The 19531-nt window shown below is 36.8% G+C and overlaps 1 protein-coding gene across 1 annotated transcript in view; it reads left to right on the forward strand.

Moving 5' to 3' along the window:
• The first annotated feature begins 330 nt into the window (after window positions 1-330).
• Window positions 331-19531, forward strand: part of LOC126758794 (carbonic anhydrase-related protein 10) — a 171246-nt gene continuing 152045 nt past the window's right edge. The window contains exon 1 of the mRNA XM_050473176.1: window positions 331-1805. The gene's annotated coding sequence lies outside the window, so the exon portion shown is untranslated. The remainder of the gene's footprint in view (window positions 1806-19531) is intronic.

Here is a 19531-nt window from a genome sequence, read left to right on the forward strand (position 1 = left end):
AAATAATAATATGCTTAAAAACACACAAAGACGATGATTACCACGACGGGCACGCCGACAATGAACAATACTGACGGTGATAAACGTTAAAGCAACAGTAAAGGCACAGGAGAAGCAGCAGCAGCAGCAAAAGCTATCGCAGCAACAGCACCAACAGAGCAGCAGGAGCTGTGTGCTAGTGTTCGTCCCTCAGCACGGCAATGACAGCAACGACAGCAATGCGATTGTAGTTGGGGATAAGCGCTGGCGTTGTCAAACGAATCAGTGCGTAGCATGGCAGACGAGCCGACACGAAAGGATAACAAGTGGCAGTTACGTTTGAAAAGCGAACGTGTGCGGACGCTTTCGGCGGCAAAGCATATTTTCTAAGCTCGCATGCTGTGTGAGTTTAGTGTAAATGAAAAACGATTTGTTTTTAAGGATATAGTGTGAAAATATATTATTTAATTTGAAACTACTGACGCAAGTGAAAAAAAAAAAATAATTTACTAAATTTCGTAGCTCGTCAAGAAGTACGCTATTCTTCGATTAATCAAACAAGCGCACATAACCTGGTGTTATGGCAGTCGATTTGCTAAATACCGCGGGATATAGGAACTCATTAACTTGACGAATTTTTCGTTGGCAGACGGAAACAAATCACGCGATTTCGGCGCGCACCCAACGCAGTGTGTCATTTTTCATTGAATTAAATTTGGTGACAGCACATCAAAATTTATTACACCGACCGTTCAAGCAATAACAACAACAAAAACAATTAACACGTGGCATAGCACATAGACCATGGAGAGACGGCGTAAATAAAATGAGTGAATAAAGCATTTAATACAAAGCTGCCGGCAGTCATAATATTTGAGCGGCCGGTAAATGGATTTCCAGCCTTAATGGTAACGACCTCAAATGACATACTACTCAAAATTAATAAACGGTAATTGCTGGCGTTGCTGACCTTTGCACGGCGACGCGGCAATCAATCGTGTGCTGGCTTTTCAAATTGCCTGGCGGCTGCCTAAACGAAATTCAGACTGCCAGATATAATTTAGCGCAATTGCACAGGCACTGTGTTTCCAAAAAGGAACTAGAAAAAAAAAAAAAAAAAAAATTACACGCGTTAGGTAACGTTTAAGCAAACCACAATTATAACAAGAAGTGCTAACAAATAATATTGTGACAATAACAACAACAACATCATTGGTTATAGCATAAACTTGGGCGCTTGGATATCGTTGATTTCCTTCCATAAAAGCAGTGAGACATACACTTTTACATGCGCATTGAAGTTAGCACCTGTGCGACGTGCCACGCAACGACTGTTAGCTAGCAATTAGCCCTGACATTTGGAGTGCTTGCCTTTCGTGCGCGCTTGTCTAGCTTTTATGAGCATCGGCTTACGGTATTTGTTGTTTGTGCATTAAATGGCAAGCAGTTAAAAAACCGGCAACGGAAGTGCATGTAAATCACACACACATATACTCACACATAAACAAAGTGAAGGCGCCACCGTTGCAAGGCAACAAAAAATAAATAAAAGTAATAATAAACGCGAAAACAATACGGCGGTGCAAACAATAACAACAAAGTGCGCTGACAGTGTGTGTGTAGAAAGTAAAGGAAATAAATAAATAGTGAAAATCACGGCAAGGCGACGAAGTGTGCAGTAAACACTCATAAAAAGTGAAACAGCAATAAAGTTTATTAAGCGCGACGACTGCTGCGATACCGACGCACAGTGTGCTAATGCTCGACACATGTTTGGTGAAAATTGTGAGTGCCTAGAAGTGGAAAAAAATTAATTAGCAAACTAGGTAAAGTTTATTAAGTTTTCGATTTTAGTTTATCTTATAAAAGCATTTTTACATGATTTTTTCTAATTTTAAAAGTTATTCTTATGCATATGCAGAAAGTTTTTTCTCCACCGGCCAGTTTTTCTTATCTTATCAAAGTTCCATTTCGAAAAATAACGCTATCAAAGGGTTACATGGGTTTCCTCGGGTAAAAAAACTCTTTTTCAAACATTTTTTTCTCATATAAAAGATTAAATATTTTATTAGAATATTGCTACAAACATAAACTATTAGTAAAGAAGCTTTGGAAAAAAATATCTTAAAATCGGTCATTGCGAGGCCATTTCAGGTGACTTCCCGGAAAAAATATGCGCCCGCGTTGATAAGATAACTGCTTACAAGATCATATAAAATGCGTGTTTTAGTTAAAACTTTACTTAGAGCTTGAGCAAAGGAGAAAAACTGAAAATTGGATTTTTGACAGGCATTTAAAAAAAGAATTAAAATTTCAGTGAAAATTTAACAACTTTTTTTCAAATAGTTGTAAAACAAATCCTTCGTCCAAGTCTTTAAGAACTGTATCTCAAAGACCTGTGTACAATTTCATGAAGATCGGTTAAATAGTTCTCAAGAAATCTTGCAAACCGACTTCAAAAATATAGTTTCGAGAAAAACGCGTTTAAAGACGGTGTACCTAGCCTGGCTAGCCTCGAGCGTACAAGTTCTCAAGGCTGTTTCTCCGAAACAATTACTCGGATCAACTTAAAAATTTAGGAGAGTATTCTACAACTGTTTTAGAATTTAATAAAACAATAAAAAAAGAAATGATTTTTTGAAACCCGTAAAACCATCCCTTAATTAGCCAATTAGGTTAAATTTATTAAAATTTGGACTTAACATTTTATTTTTGTTATAAATGCATTAATATTTTTTACAATTTTTAATTTTTTTCAAAGTTTTTTTATGCATCTCCAGAAATGTATGGGGTTTCTGCTTGTTTTGCTTATTTTTTACATCTCCAATTCAAAGAGTAACGCTCTTAACGAGGACTATTATATGATAATCAAATACATTGTTCAATAATGCTTTTGTTTTGTTTTTGTTTGGCACTAGAAATATATGTGTTCAGGTGACATGTTTTATCTATTGCGACTAACGGGCTTAGTGATTAGTGATTTGTAGTCCCACATCAAGTACTGCAGGACTTAAGATCGAATTCGCTTTGGTTTCCAATTCCAAGTATAAAGTTTCATTCCAGTGAAGGTCGGTAAAAATTAAAAACTTCCAATGTTTCATGTCATTCCCTAATCACTCAGTTCAAAAGTTGTATGATCCTAAAATCAATTGAAAATGCACAGCTCATGTAGAGCGAATATCCAACTAAAGTTGAAAAATTGTTAACTGCGGTTGCCCCGAAGCTATAATATCCTTCACGAATTAAAAGTTTCCATATAAGAACTTGATTTTAATCGTTCGATATGTATGGCAGCTGTATTATACAAGATATTTCTTCAAATAAAAAAGTTTTCATATCAAAAATTAATTTTGATCGTTCAGTTTCTATGGCAGATATAAAATGTTGTCGTCCGATATCATTGATTTCCACAAATGAGCAGTTTATTGTGGAGCAAAGAACATTTAGAAAATTTTAAGCGTTATCTCGAAAGCTAAGGGGCTAAAGGTGTATATACAGACAGACAAACGGATATGGCTAAATCGACTCTGCTGGTCATAGAGATAATTTATATGTACTTTTAATAGGGTCTCGGGCGGTTTCTTTTAAATGTTACTAGCTGTGAAGCAAACTTAGTATATGTACTCTGTTCATGGTATAAAAATTAATGCAGAACTTGCAATTTTTACCCAATTATAAATATTTTCTTTAAGGGTTTTCGAGCGCATATTGCTAATTAATTTTACCGTCATTGTCAGAAATTTATCTATCTGTAATTTTATATTGAGAATTATTAGTCATTGTAATTCAAATTACTTGGGAAAAAAGGACAAGGAAATTGTAATTAAATTCACCGGGGAAGTGATATTTAAAAAGAAATATATATTATGCTAAGTTGGCAGGACTATCCTTAATTACTATGCCAAATATGAGCGCGATCTGTTACCCAGGTTGTTTGCAGCAGTTGCTTAAGTCGGTAAACCTTAGTAGTGCCTTAAGTTTTTTACAATGAATAAAAATATCGAACAATAAATTTGTCTCAAATTTTGTATTTATAACCAAATTTAATGTGTGGAATCATTGTGAGAGTTGGAAAAGTCTTATGAGCGTAAGAGTGGTACAAAGCTTTCAAAAACGGTCGGAGAAATCGTTGCACATATGCCTCGATCGGGACGACCTTCTACCTCTTCAACTGATGAAAATATTAATAAAGAGAAGGAAACGGTGTTTGAAAATCGAAAGGCAAAGCTTAAAAAGATGGTGGGTATTTTGGATATGAAACGCGTTATTGCTCGACCCGTCCCGATAAAGCTAATTTTTTTTTGCATCGAGCCTAGATTCTGACCGAATTTAAAGCCGAAAACGCAATGAATACCATCGATCAACCAGTGTAGCATGTTCTCCAAACTGAAATTGCCGCTCTTTGGATCGAAAACAAAACAAAACTCGCTCAAGGAGCTGAAGGCCATCCCAAAAAGTGTTTTGAGGACTGGAAAAATCGTTAGCATGAAGGAAGGTACTTCGTTGGCACTTAAAAGACAACAGAATAAATACCGGTGAATAATTAAATGTTTTGCGTTTTCCTTACAATTGCCGGCTTTTTGTCACAATATATAATAATTATAATTATTAATAAATGTAAGCAAATTAGAATTAATTGAAGCACGAATTCAATTTTCCTGTGGTTTCGGGATAAACACTGGCAATATGATATTTAATTAGGGTCAATTATGGAGTTTATCCAGGAAAAGTTGCACGTATTTTATATGAATATTATAAATTTTGATTTTTGAAAAAATACTTTTCAACATTTGCGTATACAAAGAAAATTATTTCATTATAAATATAACTTGGCGGCCTAATGTTAGCTATGTGTTTTCTCAGTTTTCCGATGTGGTAGGAATATGTTGAATTTTTCGTTTTTTTTTTTAGAAACAGAAGGTATATTTTCAGAAATTAATTTTTTTTTTCAATTTGGAACAATCTCTATTCAGTTTTGACAATGGACCATTGAAAACTTCTCATTAATTTGATGCCGCACGCTAGGAGCAAAAACTAGAGACAAAGTTCGAAATGAGTCTCCGAAGCCCAAATTCAACAAAAAATTAGTTGTTTATAAAGATTATCCTTTTCTTAAAAAAAGTCAAATTAGTTCGTGGTTTATCCCACTGCAAAGCTAGAAAATCGTTCATATTAGCCCGAGTAATTACTTTTACACTGAAATACTTTCCTTCGTATATGCTACAATATGTATGTATGTTTAATGGTGTTTTATTCGAGCGTTGAAACTTTTAAAATGTATAAGTTTGCATATTAAGTAGTAATAAATAAAACGTGTTTAATATCATATCATGATGAAACTTGGTACACGTATTCCTTGGCTCCATAAGAAGGTTAAGTTCGAAGATGGGCAAAATCGGCCCACTGCCACGCCCACAAAATGGCGAAAACCGAAAAAACCTATAAAGTGTCATAACTAAGCCATAAATAAAGATATTAAAGTGAAATTTGGCAGAAAGGATCGCATTAGGGAGGGGCATATTTGGACGTAATTTTTTTGGAAAAAAGTACTGTAGCTATGTCAACCAAACTCTGCAGAGTCGTTTTCTTCAGGCATTTCCATATACAGTTCAAAAATGGAAGAAATCGGATAATAACCACGCCCACCTCCCATGCAAAGGTTATGTTGAAAATCACTAAAAGTGCGTTAACGGACTAACAAAAAACGTCAGAAACACAAAATTTTACGGAAGAAATTGCAGAAGGAAGCTGCACCGAGGCTTTTTTTATAAAAATTGAAAATGGGCGTGGGCTCGCCCACTTATGGACCAAAAACCATATCTCAGGAACTACTAGAGCGATTTCAATGAAATTCGGTACATAATATTTTCTTAACACCCTGATGACATGTACGAAATATGGGTGAAATCGGTTAACAACCACGCCTTCTTCCAATATAACGCTATTTTGAATTCCATCTGATGCCTTTTCTGTATAATACGAGTATATACATTAGGAACCAATGATGATAGCGGAATAAAACTTTACACAAATACGGTATTTGAAAAATATGTAAATGACGTATAATGAAAGCTCGATTATCACTTTATCATGCGAGAGTATAAAATGTTCGGTGACACCCGAACTTAGCCCTTCCTTAGTTGTAATATATTAAAGTATGTTGTACTACTTGATTTTATGTTAAGTAACATTATGTTGTGTTACGCTATGTAAATATAGTGTACGTAGATACGTTATAGGTACCTATAGTATATGGAATGCAGAAACTGTTTCACGCAGTTTTGAAAGAAAGTTGCCAACTGTCAGGACTTTGGTTTTAATATACTTTTGAATCGACTCAGTTTTATAAAGATTTTTTATTAAAAGACAAAAGATGAATGTTATGCAACGAATTTTACTTAAATTAGGGACTAGGACATTTCACGTAAAAATGGTGCAGTCCACTTGACCAATTTCTGAATCAATTTTGATTTCTAACGCTTTCAGCGAGTTTGAGTAATATAAAGTTAAAAATTTATGAGTTTTATTTCATAATTTTTTTGTCTGATTTCAATATATATATATCTCGAATTTCTTAACCAGCTTTGTAATCGTAAAAAAACTACCACATATTTACTTCGATTATATAAAAGGGTTATAAGTAAACGTTAGGTGGGGAAAAAAACAAATATGTTTTATGATGAACATTTTTATAGACTCTGCACACTGTGCAAAATACCGGTAGATGAAAGTTTCCCGTTACAATGAATGCACACCTTTCCGCTCACCAAGTTTAACGTCCTCAAAGGTAACCCACAACTCAGCGCCTCAATACAATTAAAAGTGTAGACGCAGCTTCGTTGAAGAGGTTTGCAATGTGTTAACGCCATGAAAAGCAATGAACTTTAATAACATTATTCCCGTTTAAAATACGTTTGTTGCCTACGGTCTTATAACTTCTTAACAGCCGTTGTGCCAAGAAATAGATATGTATTAATGTTAGACTTTCCACATCGAAAATCTCTACAATGAAATATAACTTTGTTTAAACTAACGTTAGTATAACTAGTTGCGAACACACAACACGAAAACAATTTATGCTCTTAATTTTAGTATGTCAAACTAGTCAAACTGTATAACTAGCAAAATTTGAGTAGTTATATTACTTAAAAGTAGGCTGAAGAGTTCATGTCCTTTCAAAAGCAATCTTATACTTTGACTAAATTCGCAAAAATCCGGCGACAACCTGCCTTAGACTTCATATAATTTACAAAGTTTTGCCTCTGAAGCTATTTCACTGGCTTTGATACTGTCCACTTTCAAGGGTACAAAATGTTTGGTTACACCCGAACTTAGCCTTTTTAACTGTTTTCTGTTAAAAATATATAGTAATGCCAAAAATCAATAAAATCGGGTCAATAATACCCCTACTTCCAAATAGTTTCCTATATACAGAGAGGCATACGAATCCTGCTACAAATACCGATAAGAGGGTTTTCATGCTTTTCAGTTCGTCATTTCCGTTCAAAGAGCATTCAGACGGGACTTTGGCGGTACTCCCCCGAGTATTCGGATCATTATCAGATTGGTAAATATGTTTGTGGAATCTCAAAGTATCGTAAGAAGATCGTACCATCGAGTATGTTCCGTATCCGTATGTTCGTGTTCAATCGCGTCAGCTGCATCGTCAATTCGGTCAAATCTAAGAGTTTCCACTCGCATCTTATCGGAGTAACTTGGAGTTAGCAGAGTCATTCTTTGTCTTTATTGGCGTTGACACCGCTTATACCGGTTTTAGCCGAGTTAACAACAGCGCGCCATTCGTTTCTTCTTTTCGCGATGTGCGCCAAGTGGAGACTGCTAGCAAAGCCAGTTCCTTCTCCACCTGGTCTTTCCAACGCAGTGGAGGTCTTCCTCTCCTCTGCTTCCCCCGGCGGGTACTGCATCGAATACTCGTTCTACTTTTAAGCCGTTCGGATGACGTGACCTAGCCTGCGTAGCCGCTGTCTTTTAATTCACTGAACTATGTCAATGATGTCGTACTCGTATAACTCGTACAGCTCATCGCACCTTCGACTGCGGTACTTGTTATTGCCAATGCGCAAAGGAACATAAATCATCCGCATACCTTTCCCTCGAAAGCTCGTAAATCCGACTCATCAGACATCTCATCATATAGCAGGACGGGATGATGAGTGATTTGTAGAGTTTGTTCTTTATTCGTCGAGAGAGGATTCTACTTCTTAATTGTCTACTCAATCTGAAGTAGCTCCTATTTGCAAGAATAATTCTGCGTTAGATTTCTAGGCTGACGTTGTTGTTGATGTTACTGCGGGTTCCAAGATAGTCGAAATTATCTACGGCTTCGAAGTTATAACTGTCAAACTTAACGCGGGAGACAAGTCGCGAGTGCGATGATTGTTTGTTTTATGACAGGAGATATTTCGTCTTTCCCTCGTTCACTGCCAGACCCATTTGCTTCGCTTTCTTATCCAGTCTGGCGAAAGCAGAACTAATGGCGCGGTTATTAAGGCTAATAATATCAATATTATCGGCGTATGCCAGCAGCTGTTCACTCTTGTAGAAGATGGTAATTGCTCGATTAAGTTCTGCAGCTCGAATTATTTTCTCCAGTAGCAGATTAAAGAAGTCGCGTAAGGATTCACCTTGTCTGAAACCTTGTTTGGTATTGAACTAGTCGGAGAGGTTCTTTTCGATCCTGACGGAGCTTTCGATATTGCTCTACGTCAGTTTACACAGCCGTATTAGTTTTTATGGGATACCATATTCAGACATAGCGGCATAAGGGCAGCTGCTTTTCGTGCTGTCAAAAGCTATTTTGAAATCGATGAAGAGGTGCTGTACGTCGCACAGTGGCACCGCTCCATACATTTCTTGGAAAAAAATAGAAGGAGTGGTCGTACAACAATGAAACTTTGCAGAAACACTTCTCTGGACTAAATTAAGAAATTTTGAAAAAATCTTGGAAAACCGCCCACTGCCACACCCACCTCCCATATAACTGCAATTGCCAACATTTTTATTTTTGGACCTAGGGACTTGAAATTCGGGACACTTCTTAATTGAGTTCTCCTGATAAAAAAAAATTAAACTTAAACGCAAAGTGACGTTATTTATACCTTTTCCTTGATAAAAATCCAATATAATATGCAATGTTTTAATTGAATATGTAACAGGCGAAAAATTGTGTTAGTTTTTATTTGTAATATTATGCAAGCACCATATCTTTAATAATGGGATCTAGTTCTATGGAAATTTTGTTCGAATGACGCCTGAAACTACTTATGTAAGGATCCGAAGTTATAAGAAGTCTGTTGAAGACATCAGTATTTGTGGAAATTCGATCACACTTTCTCGAAAACATCAATCGATACTTCCTGTAGTCTTTGTTTCTGGCTTCCTCGGCTTCCTCTGAAAGCATTCCTATTGGTAATACGGCAACATCCATTATATCCTTACCATGCATTAGTACTTTGTGCACAGTAACAGGCATATAAAACCAACTATAATTTTGTACGAACGGTTTCGCAGTGTCCGACGTATATAATTTAAATTTGTCACTATCAATTTTTTCGCCACATGTAATTATTTGAAGAATTATCCTGAATCGATCGATAAGTTCTTCATTGACGTCAGTAATATCCGCAACCATTTGTGGGTTTAAAAAAAAGCCTTGACGTGTTCCCGTCGCTAGAAGTTCCTGTACCTTGTTGAACAAAATCAACTCGCAACCGCATTTTATCTTTAAAGGCCGCTTGTATTTTTAATTTATTTTGTATTTTAATTTCTTTGTTTTGGAAGGTTGAAGCCCTTGTACCTTGTTGAACAAAATCAACTCGCAACCCATCTTTCTTGTATTTTTAAATTTTGTATTTTAAAATTATAAGCCCATTTAAATGGTAAATTATAAGAATGCATTCCATAAACTTGATTCTAGCATGTAAGGATGAAATTCCCAATTCACATGCCTCAGGTTTAATTGTTTTCATGGAAACTAACTCTAAGTTGTTCATTTCAGTAGGTTTCGCTCCACAAATGTAGCATACTGCTGCTGCAGTAGTATGTGTCACTATCTGAGCGGTTTAACCATCCAGCATTGTAAAAAGGAGCTTGTGTAATACATTAATTTCCTTGCCCTTTACAACAACTTTTGTACTATTCAATGCAACAATATCTAACTTAATTTTTTCGTTAACTTCCATTACTTTCTCTTTTGTTTCCCTTGCAAATTCAAATGAAATTGGTCGACAAAATGTAGTTGAAGAAGGTGTGGAATTACCCGAGAGCCTGAAAGTATACTACATATTTTGTCTTATTGACCATTTGTATGAAATATTGGAAGTGACTTTTGAAATTAAAATCGATGTTACTAAAAGGGACGATAATTGGCGGTTGTTTTTTGTTTTTTAATTGAAAGTACAGACTCGGAACTTTCATTTTTTTATAGTAAGAGGGCTAAGCAAGGCAAAGCACATAAAGTTTTTTTCCATCAAAAAATGAAAAGTTGATATTTTTAGTATAATTTTTTAAAAATTATAAAACATAGCTTACTTTGCCAATTTCAATAAATTTTTTTTTTTATAAACAAGTAGGTGCTATATTTTCACTAAAAAATAAAAGAAAAGCCATAGCTATAAACTTACACACAAAAAAATTCTTTATTTGGACAATAATTTTAATCTGATTTTATTGAATAACTTTCCGTCGACTTCTGTTAGTTTTTTTAACTATAAAATTTTACTTTTTATAAAAAACCTTGTTGAATTTTTCTTATCCAAATATTTCTTTACAAAACAAAATCATTAAAGTTTTGAAATTGGAAAGTGGAAAAATCCTATTTTTTCCGCCGAAATGCCACTGTGCGTCGGTCCTCTTTTCAAGAGTATTTTCCTTGATTTGGCGCATGGTGAATATCTGGTAATTTGCTAATTTTCACGGCCTAAAGCCACACTGATAATGTCCAATCAGTTTGTTGACGGTGGGCTTTAATCTTTCATACAAAACGTTCGATAAAACCTTATATGCTTTGTTGAAGAGGCTTATCCCACGGTAGTTGGCGTAGATTATGGATGTTATGCTTGCACTAGCATTTATTAAAACATTTATTCTGAAACATTCAACATTTATTCCATGGTTACTAAAGTTTGTCGGCTGATTCTATTGAAATGAATATGCATTTATATATACAGTATTTTCTCTTAAGTTATTTTTATTTTTTAAATATTTGATATTTGGAAAAATTGCAATTTATTGCACATGCATAAATTCCACTACATATATATACCATTATGCAACAACTAAAGCTGATGGGTTTAAAAAAGGAAATGGCATTCAAAATAACTGATGCTAGTGATATAAAAACATTTATTGTTGAGTGCTAAAAATAACAACATAATTTGCACTTTAGTCAGCATAAAAAATGCCATATTATCCAGCAACAACAACAACACAATGCGAAAGGTAAATAAATTCAATGAAAAGATTGAATAATTACAAAAATAATACTGACAAGTGCCATTGTTTTGTAAACACCATGGCAAGTGTGGATTTTTACGCAGGTATTCGTGTTATTGCGCTTATTTGCCTATATGGAGGTACATATAAATATGTACATATATACACAACTTCATTCAAATAATGCGAAGCGGAAAAAAGCAATTAATCACTGATCGACAGAAACGGCTGAAAAGCAAACGGATGAATGGTAAACTGAATGGTGAGAAAAATGGGAGGACAATTTAATATTCATTTCAGGGCAAAGGCGCGTGACCCATTGTACACACCCACATACCTATAATGCTATACGTGTAGACGATGGGGGCGCATAGACAGACAGTCGGATAGTTAGACAGTAAATCTGCATGGTGTGGTTGCCGACAGAAAAAGTTGCTTGTGGTTATAACGAATTCATCATTTTTGTGCAAGAGCGTGGAAATATGAATGGGCCACCTACATTTACGCTTACTCAATCCCATGTGACAGCGAGTGTATAATGGAGTACACACAGATATATCTGCTCAGCCTCGAAGGGTGAAAAAAGTGACAGCTATGTGCCGGTGGAAATGCAGGAGGGTAAAATATTGAAACGACGGCCGCTGGCCTGCCAAATAAACAACGGAAAGTCCAGTGTACGACAAACACAAACACACACATTTCTTTCATTACGCATTGCCACATACAAATATATTTTACATGCCACATTTTTGTCGTCTATGTTGCTGTGTTTTTCGCGCATAGCACTCGTGCTCTCTATTTGCTTACGCGGCCGCAACGGTAAAGTGAGCGAGTGCGCACTGGGCAACGAAAAAAATACGAGTTAGAGTTTTAGCTTTTGAGTCTATTAATTCTAGTCAACCACGCCTCAGATACAGCACAAATATTTGCAGCACATTACTTTTTCGTACCGCTATATTGCGCTGAAGAACAGTTCATGAAACACATTGGTTCGGTATTTATTTAAAATGTCGTTACCATATGTATACAACTTTATTTTAGTGTGCATATTGTGGTATGTGTGTGTGCGTAAGTATGTGTCTACGGAGCGGATATTAAAATGTCATCATAAAATGTGGTAGGCAAAGAAAGCCCGCAATAAAAGTAACACTAAAATACATGAAAAACATAAAGAAATCAATTTAATGGCAAGGCAGCTGCAATTGTTGCCAAATAATTTCACGTTTAGACCTTTATATGCCCCTTTGAGGCCGCAATTTAGTGTTACTCATATGACAGCAGGAACAATTTTACCGTTAACAATAAATATGTTACTTATTAACATGCATATATAAAATGTATATAAGGTCTAGTAAAAATAAAACAATATTTTTTCATAGATGGCTTTAGCCATCGGGTTACACTAGATAGTGTTATGAAGGGTGATCTATTTCGAAATTCACCACTTTCTTAAAGAAAAAATACAGAAACTTCAAATTTAAAGGGGAATAGCGCGATGGTATAATTTTTGAAGAAATATGAACCGATCATTCCACTGGCTTACAAGCAACACCAAATCTCTTCAGGTTGCTTTTTGCCCTAAATCCGGCAGTTTTGCTTATTTACATACCCACTGAGCCAGAAATGAACCTAATCGTTGGGAAAAATTGCTGCGATTGGCGCCGAATCGACTTTCTACGGACTTTTTCGGACTGAACAAAAATACCATGACAGCTTGACATGTCTCACGCGTGATCTGTCAAAAAAGGCTATTCGGAAAAATACCTCTACTTGGATCACCTTTTAAATATAAGATTTTCTACTAACAAAATTTCTCTGACAATTTTCGCGGCTGAAATTTTCAACAGTGTTCATGATCCTGATACTCCAATCTAATCAAGGTTTATTTTTGTCAGTACAGTGTATTCTCGAACTCTGGTGGCTACTGTACGAGTATTAGGGTGGGTCGATTACGGACTTTTTCGATTCGGCATTTCTAATAGTGCGGAAAAGTTGCCTTAGTACTTCCTGATTTCCAATGTTTTGAGAGCGGATTGCATCTTCAACCCCAACTCCGGCCTTGAAATTTCGGAAATTCGCCTAAAATCGTGAAATTATCTACCTAGCGCCTGAAATACGCATCTCAGGGCAAAATGTATAAAACAAAAGTTATTTGTCACGTCATTTGCTACCGACGTCTTGTCGGTGATTTCGCCGAGTTCTATCACTTACATTCATTTCCCTGCGCCATACGACACGTTCGGACTGGTCTCCACATAAATATTTTTTCATCGAGTTCCTTCACTCTTGTCGTTGATTTCGCCGAGTGCTATCACTTACATATATTCACTCAACAGAACACAGAACTCAAAATGTCTGTATCTAAATTTAAATTTAGACAGAAATGTCCTGTGTTTGGCATATATCCGTACAATCTCTCTGAGTCCTAGTTACCTACTAACCAGGATGTTCTTTTGTATTATCAGTTTGAAAGATTTCGTATAGGGCGACCCCGAGGCGAGAACTATGAACCTAGGAGTAAAGAGGTTACAGAAATAGTTGCAAAAAAGGTTGAAAATACTTTCAAAAAGTCATCTATTCCGTTTCACAAACCAGAGTTGTACAAATGCTCACCACATACCATAAGCAATTTTCTGACTCTTAAACAAATGTTTTTAAGGAACCCAACAGGTTTGAGCTCTAAAAGAGACAACTTTGTCTCTTCTGCCGGAAAATTATTTGACATCGCTGCTTGTAAATGCATTTATTTTTCTTCTTGCACTTGTCCAAAGGAAGGGAAAGTTCCTATCAATGAACAACCATTTCTCTTGGACTAGAGAACCAGAAGAATTGGTCGCATTGGAAGTGTTGATCTACCTGAAACAAAAAAGATTACAAAGAAAAATGAACGTAAAGAAAAGCTTTCAAGACGTCATTCAACATCAACACTTACCATAAAAGTATCAGCTAGAACACGTGACCATTCAGATCAGCCAGACTCTCATACAGACGACAACAATGTAGGTGCGTCGCTCATGAATTCTTCCAAAAACGATGCTGATGATGAATTTTCTCTTCCATCCTCTAAAACCAAACAAAACACACTAGTATTAGAGCACACTGCTTTAGCTGCCCAAAGATTTGGAGTAAGTGATAGAGCAGCGGCCTTGATTGTTTCATCTGCTTTTCTGGATGCCAAAAAAGCAGGTTTGATAACAGAGGATCAGGCTAGCTTTGTCACTGACAAATGCAAGATTAGTCGGGCAAAAAAACGTGTTGGAGTTAAGCTCCGAAACACCGAAAGTGTTGACTCTGTATATGGGCTGTATTTTGACGGCCGCAAAGACAATACACTTACACAAGTCAGCGAAGGTGAAAAGTACTACCGCGACACAGTCAAAGAGAAACATATTTCTCTTATAGCGGAACCTGGTTGTCATTACTTTGGCCACGTCACCTCTCCTTACGGGTCAGCTGAGGATGAGACGCAAGCTATATGGCAACATTTACAAGACAATTCAGTTGATGTGGAACATCTAGAAGTTGTCGGTGCTGATGGCACCAACACAAACACAGGTTGGAAAGGTGGAATCATTCGGAAACTAGAAGAAAGAAAAGGAAGGCCATTACAGTGGGTTGTTTGACTTCTACATTTCAACGAACTTCCATTTCGTGCTCTTTTCGAACACTTAGATGGTGTCTCAAAGAGTCCAAATATATTCTCTGGCGACATAGGTAAACTGCTCCCTGATTGTGAGAAGTTGGCTGTTGTCAAATTTTCCATCCTGCCAATTACCTTCTGAGGTTATTAATCCGACCCAACTTAGCACAGACCAAGCTTATCTCTATAAAATATCAGAAGCTGTTATTTCCGGTCAATGTTCCTCAGATTTAGCGTCGATGCATTCAGGTAACATGTGCAAATCTCGCTGGCTCAACTGTGCAAATAGAATTCTGAGATTATACATTTCTACTGACAAACCAACAAAGGAAATAAAGATTTTGGTCAAGTACATACTTACAGTTTACTCACCTTTGTGGTTCTCAATAAGATTCGACAGTTCAATCAAAGATGGCTCGCGCCATCTCTATGCTGGAATTCAAAGGTGAAGATACTTACCTGCTAAATTGCGCAAGGTTGTCGATTCATTCATTCAACAGAATGCTTTCTTTGCTCTTCCAGAAAACATTCTCCTTAGTACGATGACTGACGAACGGATAGAAGTCAGAAAGTTGGCCCTTGACCATCTTCTGGCAGCCAGAGAAGCAGAGTCTGACACTGTAAATGGAAGAGATAGATGTAATAAAGTGCCAAAGCTGAATTTCTAAGCTAATAATTATTACGATATGATTAACTGGAAGACTATTACCTTGACTGTTCCACCAGTTCTTTGTTCAGTTTCTAACGAAGAACTCATAAAAGGGCTGTCGGGAGACACTGCAGAGGTATGGAAATTTAGTGAATTCCCTTCTCACACCGTGGCAGTCGAGAGAACCGTCAAACTGGTGACTGAGGCATCTTCTAAAGTTATTGGCCCCCAATCTCGTTATCGCTTTATACGCTCTACACTGAAATCTAGGCAACAAGTGCCAAAGTTTAGTACAAAATCTGATTTTATCAAGAAATTTGACACAGATTCAGACTAAAACAAGCCTGACATATGGTTGGTTGGTTGGGTTGGGCTTGGGAGGAACCTGAAGAGCAGCCACTTCCACGCGGTGGGTTCTGGGTGACCAATACAGGTTAGCTGAGAGCTGCAACAATTTTCACCTTGCGCTGTGGCGCGCCGCCTTTTCGCTCGTATCTCGGGAACGGTTCGTCCTACGGCCATGATCACATTTCGGTAGCAAATGACGTGACAAATAACTTTTGTTTTATACATTTTGCCCTGAGATGCGTATTTCAGGCGCTAGGTAGACAATTTCACGATTTTAGGCGAATTTCCGAAATTTCAAGGCCGGAGTTGGGGTTGAAGATGCAATCCGATCTCAAAACAAAAAGTTGCATTGGAATTAGGAAGTACTAAGGCAACCTTTCCGCACTATTAGAAATCCCGAATCGAAAAAAGTCCGGAATCGACCCACCCTAACGAGTATTCTGTGTTTTCATCGAAAAATCATGCTCTCAGATAAGACCCATTTTTGACTTTATGGCTTAGTAAACAAACAAAACTGTCGCTATTGGGGTTAGTCAAATCCTCGTGTGGGGGGGTAAACACGCGGAGTGCAGTATGGCGGCATCAATCAATCAATTATTTCTTTCGAGCAGAGGCAAAAATTGCCGCTACCATCAATAGCGAGCTTCAGAACACGATGTTGACCAACTTTTTCCCCGAAATCTGATGAAATCCACGCCAACAATTTATATTTCCAACAAGATGGTGCGCGGCCTCAAGTTTCACTTGAAAACTAGTTAATTTCCAGAAATGACCTAATCAAATGCGTATCAAGGTCATACGATTTAACACCATTTGACTATTCTAATCAATCAGCAAGGCGCAAAGCTGCACCGGGTCATCGGAAATTGGCGTAAAAGATGGCCACTTGGCCGATATGAGCCCATTTCGAACAAATTTGAGAAAACGGTAACGATCTAATTGTAGTTTGGCGGTCAGAACTCATGTACTATGAGTTGCTCCTCTAAAGGCAAATGTTTAGTTCGGATCTGAACTTTCAAAAACTGAACCGTCTGAAATAAGAAATCGCTCAGAAGCGATCTGCTTTGGGCAATAGGAGAGCAATGTTTCTATTAAGCGCCAGGCCACACAAAGATAGTGACTACTACACTACTACGACAGCTTTGTTGGGCGGTATTTACGCATCGAGCTTATAGTTTGGGCCTTACATCAAGTGGTTTTTGTCTATTCTTGACTATGACGAATGATTCTTTTGGTGACGAATTCGGCTTAAGAAAGTCTTGTAAAAAGTCGACTCTCAATTTTTCACCAATAGGAACAGCAGTATACTTCACCTTAATCGGATTATTTTAACTATGTTAGATAAAAGCATTAATATAATGCAAAAATATAAAAAAAAAATTGGGTCTATGACTGTACTCGTGATGTATTTTATATTTATTTTTAATATTTACTATAGTATTATTCTAACTATTGCCTACTTGAAGCAGATGCTGGCAATTTGTAATTTCCATTAAAAGGGTTTAATTGACTTGGTGGCAAGAATGAATCAAGCTGTATCGAGTTCTGATGTGTACCGTATTCCTATGAGGGCGTTCAACAACTAAAATAGAGCAAGATCAAAAAGGGCAAGGTCTAGGCCATAAGGCGGGTGGCAAAACTTTCATCCGCTGTTTTCCAAAGCCACTTTTGGGTAATCTCACAATTTTTGGCAATTTATAACACTTAAGTTATCGGAAAATATTTGTGGCAAGTGTGTACATGAAAACTCTTAAAATTTCTGTAGTTTATTCACACTAAATATAATAAGGCACTTAACAAGCACTTACTAGTTGCTCAGTCGAAAGCTATTTTATTTATCTCGTTTTTATACTCTCGCAACAAAGTTGCTAAGGAGAGTATTATATCTAGTTTTGTTCACATAACGGTTGTTTGTAAGTCCTAAAACTAAAAGAGTCAGATATAGTGTTATATATACCAAAGTGATCAGGGTGACGAGTAGAGTTGAAATCCGGATGTCTGTCTGTCCGTCCGTCCGTCTGTCCTTCCGTCTGTCCGTCCGTCTGCCCGTCCGCTGTAACTTGAGTAAAAATTGAGATATCATGATGAAACTTGATACACGTATTCCTTGGTTCCATAAGAAGGTTAAGTTCGAAGATGGGCAAAATCGGCCCACTGCCACGCCCACAAAATGGCGGAAACCGAAAACCTATAAAGTGTCATAACTAAGCCATAAATAAAGATATTAAAGTGAAATTTGACACAAAGGATCGCATTAGGGAGGGGCATATTCGGACATAATGTTTTTGGAAAAGTGGGCGTGGCCCCGCCCCCAACTAAGTTTTTTGTACATATCTCGAAAACTACTATAGCTATGTCAACCAAACTCTACAAAGTCGTTTTCTTCAGGCATCTCCATATACAGTTCAAAAATGGAAGAAATTGGATTATAACCACGCCCACCTCCCATACAAAGGTTATGTTGAAAATCACTAAAAGTGCGTTAACCGACAAACAAAAAACGTCAGAAACACTAAATTTTACGGAAGAAATGGCAGAAGGAAGCTGCATCCAAACTTTTTATAAAAATTGAAAATGGGAGTGGCGTCGCCCACTTATGGACCAAAAACCATATCTCGGGAACTACTAGACCGATTTCAATGAAATTCGGCATATAATATTTTCTTAACACCCTGATGACAGGTACGAAATATGGGTGAAATCGGTTAATAACCACGCCTTTTTCCAATATAACGCTATTTTGAATTCCATCTGATGCCTTCTCTTTATAATATACACATTAGGAACCAATGATGATAGCGGAATAAAACTTTACACAAATACGATTTTTGAAAAATATGTAAATGACTGATAATGAAATCTCGATTATCACTTTATCATGCGATTGTTATTTACGCTGCCGTCTGCGGTCTGATATATTTGTGCATTCTGTGGGAATAATAGTCTTATGCATCATTAAAGAAAGTTAAATTAAATAAAATTGAGGAGTGAAAATTGTAAAAATTATGAGACAAAATTCAGGTATATTAATGATAATTTTGTATGTCTTTAATAATTTATATTTACATTCAATTGAAGTGTCTTTCGTATTTTTGTAAAACTGTCTGAGCTAAAATAAGCTAATACGGTGGTTGACGAAAAACTCTTGAAGAATCAATGCCGTATGCGACGGTGCAAAAACCAAAAGCTGGCGGCTAATAATTTCGGCCTCTTTTATGAATAGCTCAAATAGTATTCCTTATTGACAGTTTGGTCGGTCGAAAGGTAGTCGGAGTGCACCAAACCTCGATAACCGCCTTCGGCTCACATTTGGCCGATAGATCGACCTGTTTCCGGGTCTTAAACAAAGATCCAAGACCCATACGTTTAATGACATCCTGGTAGTCGCAAAGCGTTGTTTCACTGGCGTTAGCGCGATGTTGTTTTTCGAAAAAATGTAGTGAGTTTGGAACCAATGTACT

The sequence above is a fragment of the Bactrocera neohumeralis genome, chromosome 5 (genome assembly GCF_024586455.1).
Source record: "Bactrocera neohumeralis isolate Rockhampton chromosome 5, APGP_CSIRO_Bneo_wtdbg2-racon-allhic-juicebox.fasta_v2, whole genome shotgun sequence".
Lineage (NCBI taxonomy): Eukaryota > Metazoa > Arthropoda > Insecta > Diptera > Tephritidae > Bactrocera > Bactrocera neohumeralis.